Consider the following 12,837-nt stretch of genomic DNA (forward strand, 5'->3'; position numbering starts at 1 on the left):
GTGGTGTATGTGTATATATATATATATATATATATATATATATATATATATATTGCAATGTGTTTGTCTTTTCCAATTGCATTTTTATGTGATTAGCATTGCAGTGTTGGTGTGCTCCAATTGTTCTACCAACCTGGATGTTTAGTTTGCTTACCATTGAGTCAGGGTTGATATTTGCCAGATTGCTGATCTGACTTAAGACTTACCGTTCTGATTACTCCAGGCTACTCTTGTGCTTATTACTATATACAAATAGATATAATAAACCTATCCTGTTTAAAATTTACTCCCTTGGTTCTCGTGAAATCCTTGTTTTTTGCTGTACTGATTTACCTGCTGGGACTGTAGTATTGAATGTTTTATGCTTGGTGCTAATATACACTTATGACCTAAGTGTTTGGTTATTGCACACTAGGTAAGTTTGTTACAGAAGTGGTGGCCCGTACGGGGACTAAGGTAGAGTGTATAAGAGGTTTGTTAAGTGGGTAAGCTTGCATCGTTTTTTATAGCATTCTGGCGTACTGCGTAGTATTTTGTAGTCATGTCTTTGGATTTGTTAACCTTGTTTCGAGAGACAGGTCCCTCTGATAGGTTAGTAGAACCACCTAGTGTTTATATCACCAAGAGAAGACCGAGAGAGCCAATTGTGGAAGTGGGCTCCCTGTTGAGTGAATTATACGTTAATGAGCCAGACCCTGATGAGGCAGAGGAGGAAATAGAACAGGGCTCGTCTGAGGAACAGCAAACCTTAGAAGAGTTAGGTAATAGGCTGGCTCAGCTAACGGAACAGGTTAAGACACTAGAAGAAAGTTTTAATCTGGCACAAAGCAGCAGTATTAATAGGGAGGAGTCTTTTCGGCAATATGTTGACACCCAGTTCCAGAGGGTCGAAAGTTTGACGGAATCATCTGTTGATCAGCTGGAGCGGTCAGTGGTGGATTGTTTTAACCGTTGGAATGAGCATTGGGACAGAGAATTTAAGAAGCTAGCGAGAAGAGCCAGTACCCCTAGAGTGTCGGCAATACCATCGCGCCTTCATTCGTCAAGTTCCCATCCAGCTGATCGCAGGACGGAGGAGCCAGAGATCACTTCTAGAGGGGCCCATGACCCTAAACTGCCGATAAAAATTAATTTTCCTTTTGTTTGGAGGTGACGAGAGCAGTGATGCAGTGGGATACATTGATTTGTGTGAAGAGTTTTTAGCTTTGCGGCCATTAAGAGACATTGAAATTATGGCAACGTTATCTACAGTGTTAAAGGGGTCTGAGTATTAGAGATTTCGCATATGATTATCGCTCACTGTGTTTGAGGTGGAAGCCGGACGTAACGGAAACGGAGATTGTCCGACGAATACTTAATAACAGCAACCCAAAGCTGGCCAGTGGTCTCCGTGGCACAGTGAGTACTGTGACTGATCTGGTTCGCGTAGGCACCATGATCGAAAGGGACTGGAGCGAGCAGAAACAGTATTGGGCTAAAGTAAATAATAAAACTTCCACAGATAACACCGGAAAGAAAGGAACCAAAGGAGCCTTAAGAAAACCAGCAGAGGTGAGTGTAATGCAAAATATCCGAAGATCCATCCCGGATACCCCCAGTCTCTCAGGATTGACTCTATTAGTCGTGAAGGTTGGGGTAAGGAACACCCACATTTCTGCATTACTGGACACAGGTTGTACATTTACTTTAATGAAAAACCAATTATGGCATCAAATTCAGAAGCCAAGTGACGTGCTGCAGCCATGTGAGGATCAAGCCTTTGTGTTGGCGGATGGACAGTCTCATAGCGCTTTAGGGAAAGTCCGCCTTACATATGATTTTCATGGCGAAATTTGGTCGGTCGACACTTATGTTATGTCAGACCAACACCTGGCATTTCCTTTGATTCTTGGTTTGGATTTTTTATATAAAACCTCTGCCGTGATTGATCTGCGTAAGAAACAGTATGGAGTCAAAGGACAAAGGGGATATGCATATTATCCATTTTTGCCCAGAATGGAGTGGGAATCGTCAGGGAAAGTACAAAACATGCCTGACGTGCCTTACATACATCTCTATTTGGCTGTCTCTAAGAAGCCTGATGCACCTACATGTCTTGCCCAGGGTACAGTGGAGCCTACCCCTATTGATATACACGACGGGATGCAGCGACAGGATCTCCGGCAACTCATGAAGAAATGGCCTGCCGTGTGCACCTCCCAATTAGGCATGACTACGGTTTGTGCCCACACCATCTATACTACAGATGAGATGCCAGTGCGGTGTAGGGCCTACAGAGTGTCCCCCTTCAAAAAAGCACTGATTAAAGAACACCTTCATCAGATGACTGAGGATGGCGTGATTGAACCATCTTCGTCAGATTGGTCTGCTCCGGTGGTGTTGATCGAGAAACGTGATGGATCTTATCGTTTCTGTGTGGACTACCGAAGGATGAACAACAAAACCCAGTTTGACGCCTACCCCATGCCCTGTGTCCATGACATCTTGGAGTCACTGAATGGAGCAGTGGTGTTTAGCTCACTCGATCTACGCTCAGGATATTGGCAGGTTGCCATGGATCCTGACTCGAAAAAGAAAACTGCTTTTGCTACTCCATTTGGGTTGTTTCAGTTCAGAGTGATGCCTTTTGGACTTAAGAACGCTGCTGCTACTTTCCAACGTCTCATGGAACATGTGCTGGGAGAGTTGAGAGGACGCTGTTGTTTTGTCTACATAGACGATATCATCCTCCATTCTCCCAGTGAAACCCAACATTTGAGGGACCTTGAGCTAGTGTTTGAGAAACTACATTAAGCAGGTCTCACTTTGAACCTGGCCAAGTGTCATTTCTTTAAAAACACCTTGAAGTTTTTAGGGCATATCGTGTCTAAGGAAGGTGTAGCCGTTGACCCGGAGAAGGTAAAAGCCATACAAGACTATCCAGTACCTACCAATCTCAAGGAGGTACAGCGTTTCCTTGGATTGGCAGGTTGGTACCATAAATTCATTTTACATTTTGCGGACATTGCAGCTCCCCTCAACCATCTTAAAAAGAAAGATGTAAAGTGGGAATGGACAACAGCCCAGACCAGCCTGGAGGTGCTTAAGAAAGCTCTTCAAGCTCCTCCGGTTTTATCACACCCAGATTTTTCAAAGACCTTCTGGGTCTATACAGATGCTAGCGAGGTGGGGCTGGGTGCCGTGCTTGCCCAGAGAGAAGCAGAGGAAGAGCACGTGATTGCATATGCTTCCAGGGTGCTTAATGGGGCAGAATGCAATTACTCCACTTCTGAAAAGGAATGTCTGGCAGTAGTGTGGGCAGTGGAGAAGTGGCGTCACTACTTGGAGGGAGTGCAGTTTCACGTGGTGACGGATCATGCCGCACTAACATGGGCTTTTAATGCGCCGAAGACGTCTTCTCGGTTGACACGGTGGACACTGAGACTTCAGCAGTTTTCTTTCACAGTGGAATACAGAGCAGGTAGCATCAATGTAGTCCCTGATGCCCTGTCACGCGCGCCGGTCGTTCCTGTGGCTATTATAGCCGTGGGTATGAGAAAGAACAACTTCGGGACTGATCTTCCTACTTCACTCGATGAGGTGGCGGCGGCACAGGCAAAGGATCCAATGGTGCTCGAGTTTCTCGGTGAGGGGAAGACGCCATCTCCGGCAGGACCTAACCAGATTACCTTTGTCCAACAACAGGGGTTGGTCTACCGTAGAGTCCCCATCAAAGGAGGGGGTTATAGATTTCAGCTGGTGGTTCCCCCTGGACTGGCACAATCGTTTTTATGTTATTTTCATGATAATCCTTTGGGTGGACACTTAGGACGGCTGAAGACTTTGCTCAGGATTTTAGAGGTGGCTTGGTGGCCCACGGTGCGCAAAGATACATGGCAACACGTGAAGGAATGCAGTATATGCCAACAATACAAACCAGCTAATAGTAAACCAGCAGGCTTACTGCAACCAACGGTGGTCGGTGAGCCAGTAGAAAAGTTGGGAGTGGACTTAATGGGACCTTTTCCACGAAGCAGAAAAGGCAATGTATACCTGTTAGTGGTGATTGATTATTTTACTAAATGGGTGGAAATCTTTCCCCTTCGCAATAGTAAAACGCAGAGTATCGCCCGAATCCTCATTCAGGAGATCTTCACTCGGTGGGGTACCCCGCGTTACCTAGTCTCGGACCGAGGGCCCCAGTTCACCAGCCAGCTAATGGAGGAAGTGTGCAAATCGTGGGGGGTCATCCGAAAGTTGACGACGGCTTACCATCCTCAGGCTAATCTCACGGAGAGAGCCAACCGGACAATAAAAACTATGATAGCCTCGTTCGTGGGGGAGAATCACCAGCTCTGGGATGAATGGCTTGCTGAGTTTCGCTTTGCTATCAATTCGGCCAAGCATGAAACCACTGGTTTGTCTCCAGCTGAGTTGGCAGTGGGACGCGTTCTTAAAGGCCCTCTGGACCAGTTAATTGCTGTAGCTCCCTCTCCTGGTTCTCAGCAGTATACGGTGGTGGAACGCCAGCAAACCCTAGTAAAAGAGGTAGAACAGCGGATTGGAATAGCACAGGTACGTCAAGCAAAATATTATAATGCACGTAGGAGAAATGTACAGTTTCAAATAGGGGAGTTAGTGTGGGTAAGGACACATCCGATATCTGATGCCACTGCTAATTTCTCCGCAAAGCTTGCCCCTAAGTGGTCAGGGCCAGCTGTGATTGTGAAAAAGTTAGGTCCTGTCAATTATAGGGTTCAGTGGACAGACCAGTCAAAAAGTGAAACTTTGAATGTGGTCAATCTAAAACGGTATTTTGGAGCAAAAACCCCGGTACCTCCGGATGGGGGGGGGGGGGGGGTGGGACTATGTGGCAATCGCCACACAATGTGCTGCAAGAAACGTAGCACCTGCGCATTCTTAAGTGAATGCCAGTAAGCCTGGCCAGGCAATCCTCGTTATTTCATTACAGCGTTTTTAATTAGCTCCTTAATATTTCGCTATACATACGTGTATTTATAATCTATATCCGTGCCTGGTTTAAAAATAAACTCTTGGGGCAATTATGGTTTTATTTCGTGTGCTGGGTACATTTGTGTATATTTGAGTTAAAACGCTATGGTCCTAGACTAATTAGTTTTAGGTATTTTGTCCATTACTGTTTTCGGTAATTGGGGGCGGAGCTTCCTTTGCTTAAGTTTTGGACCAATAGGGTATAAAAAAGTGTTTTTGAAAGTCTGTTGAAAGAGGGAAGAGGGAAGAGAGAAGAGAGAGAAAAAAATACAGAGTTATTAGAGAGACAGAGAGAGAACTTACAGGCAACCTGTTCAAACGGCATAAAAAACGAGTTAGTCTGTGTATAGCATGCTTCTAGTCGGTGTTATGTCAAACAACCGTGGTTTGGTTTTTACCAGTTTCTATAACGGGTTTGACTAATGCTAGTGCAATAGCTATTATCACACGCTGCTCAGTGCTCGTTGGGCAATACTTCCGTGTTGGGTCCTATTTTTCGTCTAGCTGTTTTGATTTATATCTTTACTTTGATACCTTACTGCTTTTACGGGACAACGGAACGAGAGAAGATATTCAATCAAATGGCGACTCCCAACATTGTATGAACTGGAGGACTTGCACACGGATTCATCATAACCGGGTGAGATCGATCCTTTTCTATTTTTTTGCTGCAGTTTGGATTACAAATATTTTTTGAATGGCCATTCAGGTTTTTGTTTGGAGAGCGTTCTTTTGGGAGTGCTGGATTGTTCTGTTATTTTTCTAGAACTTTATTGGTTTGTTTTTGTTTTGTTTTGTTACTTTCTGGGTGTGTTTTAATATCAAGCCCGGGACTGAAACTTAAGTACTCATACACTGGGATATAATTATTGCAACTGCGTGAGCCATAGAATTAACAGCCTGATTATTGGTTGGCCTGCCTGTTTTTTTTGTTGTCTCCTTCCCTCTCTTTCTTCTTTGTTTACTCCAGTTCCAACAGCGAGGCCGATTTATTAATTGTGTTGCTATACATTGGTATTGTGATTATCGATACAAAGGCCTGTTCGTGTGGTGTATGTGTGTATATATATATATATATATATATATATATATATATATATTGCAATGTGTTTGTCTTTTCCAATTGCATTTTTATGTGATTAGCATTGCAGTGTTGGTGTGCTCCAATTGTTCTACCAACCTGGATGTTTAGTTTGCTTACCATTGAGTCAGGGTTGATATTTGCCAGATTGCTGATCTTACTTAAGACTTACCGTTCTGATTACTCCAGGCTACTCTTGTGCTTATTACTATATACAAATAGACATAATAAACCTATCCTGTTTAAAATTTACTCCCTTGGTTCTCGTGAAATCCTTGTTTTTTGCTGTACTGATTTACCTGCTGGGACTGTAGTATTGAATGTTTTATGCTTGGTGCTAATATACACTTATGACCTAAGTGTTTGGTTATTGCACACTAGGTAAGTTTGTTACAGAAGTGGTGGCCCGTACGGGGACTAAGGTAGAGTGTATAAGAGGTTTGTTAAGTGGGTAAGCTTGCATCGTTTTTTATAGCATTCTGGCGTACTGCGTAGTATTTTGTAGTCATGTCTTTGGATTTGTTAACCTTGTTTCGAGAGACAGGTCCCTCTGATAGGTTAGTAGAACCACCTAGTGTTTATATCACCAAGAGAAGACCGAGAGAGCCAATTGTGGAAGTGGGCTCCCTGTTGAGTGAATTATACGTTAATGAGCCAGACCCTGATGAGGCAGAGGAGGAAATAGAACAGGGCTCGTCTGAGGAACAGCAAACCTTAGAAGAGTTAGGTAATAGGCTGGCTCAGCTAACGGAACAGGTTAAGACACTAGAAGAAAGTTTTAATCTGGCACAAAGCAGCAGTATTAATAGGGAGGAGTCTTTTCGGCAATATGTTGACACCCAGTTCCAGAGGGTCGAAAGTTTGACGGAATCATCTGTTGATCAGCTGGAGCGGTCAGTGGTGGATTGTTTTAACCGTTGGAATGAGCATTGGGACAGAGAATTTAAGAAGCTAGCGAGAAGAGCCAGTACCCCTAGAGTGTCGGCAATACCATCGCGCCTTCATTCGTCAAGTTCCCATCCAGCTGATCGCAGGACGGAGGAGCCAGAGATCACTTCTAGAGGGGCCCATGACCCTAAACTGCCGATAAAAATTAATTTTCCTTTTGTTTGGAGGTGACGAGAGCAGTGATGCAGTGGGATACATTGATTTGTGTGAAGAGTTTTTAGCTTTGCGGCCATTAAGAGACATTGAAATTATGGCAACGTTATCTACAGTGTTAAAGGGGTCTGAGTATTAGAGATTTCGCATATGATTATCGCTCACTGTGTTTGAGGTGGAAGCCGGACGTAACGGAAACGGAGATTGTCCGACGAATACTTAATAACAGCAACCCAAAGCTGGCCAGTGGTCTCCGTGGCACAGTGAGTACTGTGACTGATCTGGTTCGCGTAGGCACCATGATCGAAAGGGACTGGAGCGAGCAGAAACAGTATTGGGCTAAAGTAAATAATAAAACTTCCACAGATAACACCGGAAAGAAAGGAACCAAAGGAGCCTTAAGAAAACCAGCAGAGGTGAGTGTAATGCAAAATATCCGAAGATCCATCCCGGATACCCCCAGTCTCTCAGGATTGACTCTATTAGTCGTGAAGGTTGGGGTAAGGAACACCCACATTTCTGCATTACTGGACACAGGTTGTACATTTACTTTAATGAAAAACCAATTATGGCATCAAATTCAGAAGCCAAGTGACGTGCTGCAGCCATGTGAGGATCAAGCCTTTGTGTTGGCGGATGGACAGTCTCATAGCGCTTTAGGGAAAGTCCGCCTTACATATGATTTTCATGGCGAAATTTGGTCGGTCGACACTTATGTTATGTCAGACCAACACCTGGCATTTCCTTTGATTCTTGGTTTGGATTTTTTATATAAAACCTCTGCCGTGATTGATCTGCGTAAGAAACAGTATGGAGTCAAAGGACAAAGGGGATATGCATATTATCCATTTTTGCCCAGAATGGAGTGGGAATCGTCAGGGAAAGTACAAAACATGCCTGACGTGCCTTACATACATCTCTATTTGGCTGTCTCTAAGAAGCCTGATGCACCTACATGTCTTGCCCAGGGTACAGTGGAGCCTACCCCTATTGATATACACGACGGGATGCAGCGACAGGATCTCCGGCAACTCATGAAGAAATGGCCTGCCGTGTGCACCTCCCAATTAGGCATGACTACGGTTTGTGCCCACACCATCTATACTACAGATGAGATGCCAGTGCGGTGTAGGGCCTACAGAGTGTCCCCCTTCAAAAAAGCACTGATTAAAGAACACCTTCATCAGATGACTGAGGATGGCGTGATTGAACCATCTTCGTCAGATTGGTCTGCTCCGGTGGTGTTGATCGAGAAACGTGATGGATCTTATCGTTTCTGTGTGGACTACCGAAGGATGAACAACAAAACCCAGTTTGACGCCTACCCCATGCCCTGTGTCCATGACATCTTGGAGTCACTGAATGGAGCAGTGGTGTTTAGCTCACTCGATCTACGCTCAGGATATTGGCAGGTTGCCATGGATCCTGACTCGAAAAAGAAAACTGCTTTTGCTACTCCATTTGGGTTGTTTCAGTTCAGAGTGATGCCTTTTGGACTTAAGAACGCTGCTGCTACTTTCCAACGTCTCATGGAACATGTGCTGGGAGAGTTGAGAGGACGCTGTTGTTTTGTCTACATAGACGATATCATCCTCCATTCTCCCAGTGAAACCCAACATTTGAGGGACCTTGAGCTAGTGTTTGAGAAACTACATTAAGCAGGTCTCACTTTGAACCTGGCCAAGTGTCATTTCTTTAAAAACACCTTGAAGTTTTTAGGGCATATCGTGTCTAAGGAAGGTGTAGCCGTTGACCCGGAGAAGGTAAAAGCCATACAAGACTATCCAGTACCTACCAATCTCAAGGAGGTACAGCGTTTCCTTGGATTGGCAGGTTGGTACCATAAATTCATTTTACATTTTGCGGACATTGCAGCTCCCCTCAACCATCTTAAAAAGAAAGATGTAAAGTGGGAATGGACAACAGCCCAGACCAGCCTGGAGGTGCTTAAGAAAGCTCTTCAAGCTCCTCCGGTTTTATCACACCCAGATTTTTCAAAGACCTTCTGGGTCTATACAGATGCTAGCGAGGTGGGGCTGGGTGCCGTGCTTGCCCAGAGAGAAGCAGAGGAAGAGCACGTGATTGCATATGCTTCCAGGGTGCTTAATGGGGCAGAATGCAATTACTCCACTTCTGAAAAGGAATGTCTGGCAGTAGTGTGGGCAGTGGAGAAGTGGCGTCACTACTTGGAGGGAGTGCAGTTTCACGTGGTGACGGATCATGCCGCACTAACATGGGCTTTTAATGCGCCGAAGACGTCTTCTCGGTTGACACGGTGGACACTGAGACTTCAGCAGTTTTCTTTCACAGTGGAATACAGAGCAGGTAGCATCAATGTAGTCCCTGATGCCCTGTCACGCGCGCCGGTCGTTCCTGTGGCTATTATAGCCGTGGGTATGAGAAAGAACAACTTCGGGACTGATCTTCCTACTTCACTCGATGAGGTGGCGGCGGCACAGGCAAAGGATCCAATGGTGCTCGAGTTTCTCGGTGAGGGGAAGACGCCATCTCCGGCAGGACCTAACCAGATTACCTTTGTCCAACAACAGGGGTTGGTCTACCGTAGAGTCCCCATCAAAGGAGGGGGTTATAGATTTCAGCTGGTGGTTCCCCCTGGACTGGCACAATCGTTTTTATGTTATTTTCATGATAATCCTTTGGGTGGACACTTAGGACGGCTGAAGACTTTGCTCAGGATTTTAGAGGTGGCTTGGTGGCCCACGGTGCGCAAAGATACATGGCAACACGTGAAGGAATGCAGTATATGCCAACAATACAAACCAGCTAATAGTAAACCAGCAGGCTTACTGCAACCAACGGTGGTCGGTGAGCCAGTAGAAAAGTTGGGAGTGGACTTAATGGGACCTTTTCCACGAAGCAGAAAAGGCAATGTATACCTGTTAGTGGTGATTGATTATTTTACTAAATGGGTGGAAATCTTTCCCCTTCGCAATAGTAAAACGCAGAGTATCGCCCGAATCCTCATTCAGGAGATCTTCACTCGGTGGGGTACCCCGCGTTACCTAGTCTCGGACCGAGGGCCCCAGTTCACCAGCCAGCTAATGGAGGAAGTGTGCAAATCGTGGGGGGTCATCCGAAAGTTGACGACGGCTTACCATCCTCAGGCTAATCTCACGGAGAGAGCCAACCGGACAATAAAAACTATGATAGCCTCGTTCGTGGGGGAGAATCACCAGCTCTGGGATGAATGGCTTGCTGAGTTTCGCTTTGCTATCAATTCGGCCAAGCATGAAACCACTGGTTTGTCTCCAGCTGAGTTGGCAGTGGGACGCGTTCTTAAAGGCCCTCTGGACCAGTTAATTGCTGTAGCTCCCTCTCCTGGTTCTCAGCAGTATACGGTGGTGGAACGCCAGCAAACCCTAGTAAAAGAGGTAGAACAGCGGATTGGAATAGCACAGGTACGTCAAGCAAAATATTATAATGCACGTAGGAGAAATGTACAGTTTCAAATAGGGGAGTTAGTGTGGGTAAGGACACATCCGATATCTGATGCCACTGCTAATTTCTCCGCAAAGCTTGCCCCTAAGTGGTCAGGGCCAGCTGTGATTGTGAAAAAGTTAGGTCCTGTCAATTATAGGGTTCAGTGGACAGACCAGTCAAAAAGTGAAACTTTGAATGTGGTCAATCTAAAACGGTATTTTGGAGCAAAAACCCCGGTACCTCCGGATGGGGGGGGGGGGGGGGGGTGGGACTATGTGGCAATCGCCACACAATGTGCTGCAAGAAACGTAGCACCTGCGCATTCTTAAGTGAATGCCAGTAAGCCTGGCCAGGCAATCCTCGTTATTTCATTACAGCGTTTTTAATTAGCTCCTTAATATTTCGCTATACATACGTGTATTTATAATCTATATCCGTGCCTGGTTTAAAAATAAACTCTTGGGGCAATTATGGTTTTATTTCGTGTGCTGGGTACATTTGTGTATATTTGAGTTAAAACGCTATGGTCCTAGACTAATTAGTTTTAGGTATTTTGTCCATTACTGTTTTCGGTAATTGGGGGCGGAGCTTCCTTTGCTTAAGTTTTGGACCAATAGGGTATAAAAAAGTGTTTTTGAAAGTCTGTTGAAAGAGGGAAGAGGGAAGAGAGAAGAGAGAGAAAAAAATACAGAGTTATTAGAGAGACAGAGAGAGAACTTACAGGCAACCTGTTCAAACGGCATAAAAAACGAGTTAGTCTGTGTATAGCATGCTTCTAGTCGGTGTTATGTCAAACAACCGTGGTTTGGTTTTTACCAGTTTCTATAACGGGTTTGACTAATGCTAGTGCAATAGCTATTATCACACGCTGCTCAGTGCTCGTTGGGCAATACTTCCGTGTTGGGTCCTATTTTTCGTCTAGCTGTTTTGATTTATATCTTTACTTTGATACCTTACTGCTTTTACGGGACAACGGAACGAGAGAAGATATTCAATCAAATGGCGACTCCCAACATTGTATGAACTGGAGGACTTGCACACGGATTCATCATAACCGGGTGAGATCGATCCTTTTCTATTTTTTTGCTGCAGTTTGGATTACAAATATTTTTTGAATGGCCATTCAGGTTTTTGTTTGGAGAGCGTTCTTTTGGGAGTGCTGGATTGTTCTGTTATTTTTCTAGAACTTTATTGGTTTGTTTTTGTTTTGTTTTGTTACTTTCTGGGTGTGTTTTAATATCAAGCCCGGGACTGAAACTTAAGTACTCATACACTGGGATATAATTATTGCAACTGCGTGAGCCATAGAATTAACAGCCTGATTATTGGTTGGCCTGCCTGTTTTTTTTGTTGTCTCCTTCCCTCTCTTTCTTCTTTGTTTACTCCAGTTCCAACAGCGAGGCCGATTTATTAATTGTGTTGCTATACATTGGTATTGTGATTATCGATACAAAGGCCTGTTCGTGTGGTGTATGTGTGTATATATATATATATATATATATATATATATATATATATATATATATATATATATATATATATATATTGCAATGTGTTTGTCTTTTCCAATTGCATTTTTATGTGATTAGCATTGCAGTGTTGGTGTGCTCCAATTGTTCTACCAACCTGGATGTTTAGTTTGCTTACCATTGAGTCAGGGTTGATATTTGCCAGATTGCTGATCTTACTTAAGACTTACCGTTCTGATTACTCCAGGCTACTCTTGTGCTTATTACTATATACAAATAGACATAATAAACCTATCCTGTTTAAAATTTACTCCCTTGGTTCTCGTGAAATCCTTGTTTTTTGCTGTACTGATTTACCTGCTGGGACTGTAGTATTGAATGTTTTATGCTTGGTGCTAGTATACACTTATGACCTAAGTGTTTGGTTATTGCACACTAGGTAAGTTTGTTACAATAAATCTAGTACGTTTGATTGGAAACTAAGCTACAGTGTTGATTGTATGTCAAGTGGAGCGCTTGCCAGCAACATGGATATCTACCAATGCTTGCAATCGTCGAACACTGTTTAATTACAATAGATAACTGAATTACAGCTTGTATTCCCAGGTGTAAAGTCATCCTTCAAAGATTACAGGGGGCCTCAGCCAATTAACTATGGAAAACAATCTGTGAAATATGCAATTACATGGCTCATGCCTTCTAACAATGCGCCAGTCCACTTTGCTGTTTTTATACCTCATGTTGACATGGGTA

General features: G+C 44.2%; 1 protein-coding gene across 5 annotated transcripts in view; it reads left to right on the forward strand.

Moving 5' to 3' along the window:
- The window catches only part of LOC117416962 (afadin- and alpha-actinin-binding protein-like), a 57,680-nt gene that overhangs the window by 19,918 nt on the left and 24,925 nt on the right, over positions 1–12,837 (forward strand). The gene's annotated exons all lie outside the window — the stretch shown is intronic.

The sequence above is a fragment of the Acipenser ruthenus genome, chromosome 12, assembly GCF_902713425.1.
Source record: "Acipenser ruthenus chromosome 12, fAciRut3.2 maternal haplotype, whole genome shotgun sequence".
Lineage (NCBI taxonomy): Eukaryota > Metazoa > Chordata > Actinopteri > Acipenseriformes > Acipenseridae > Acipenser > Acipenser ruthenus.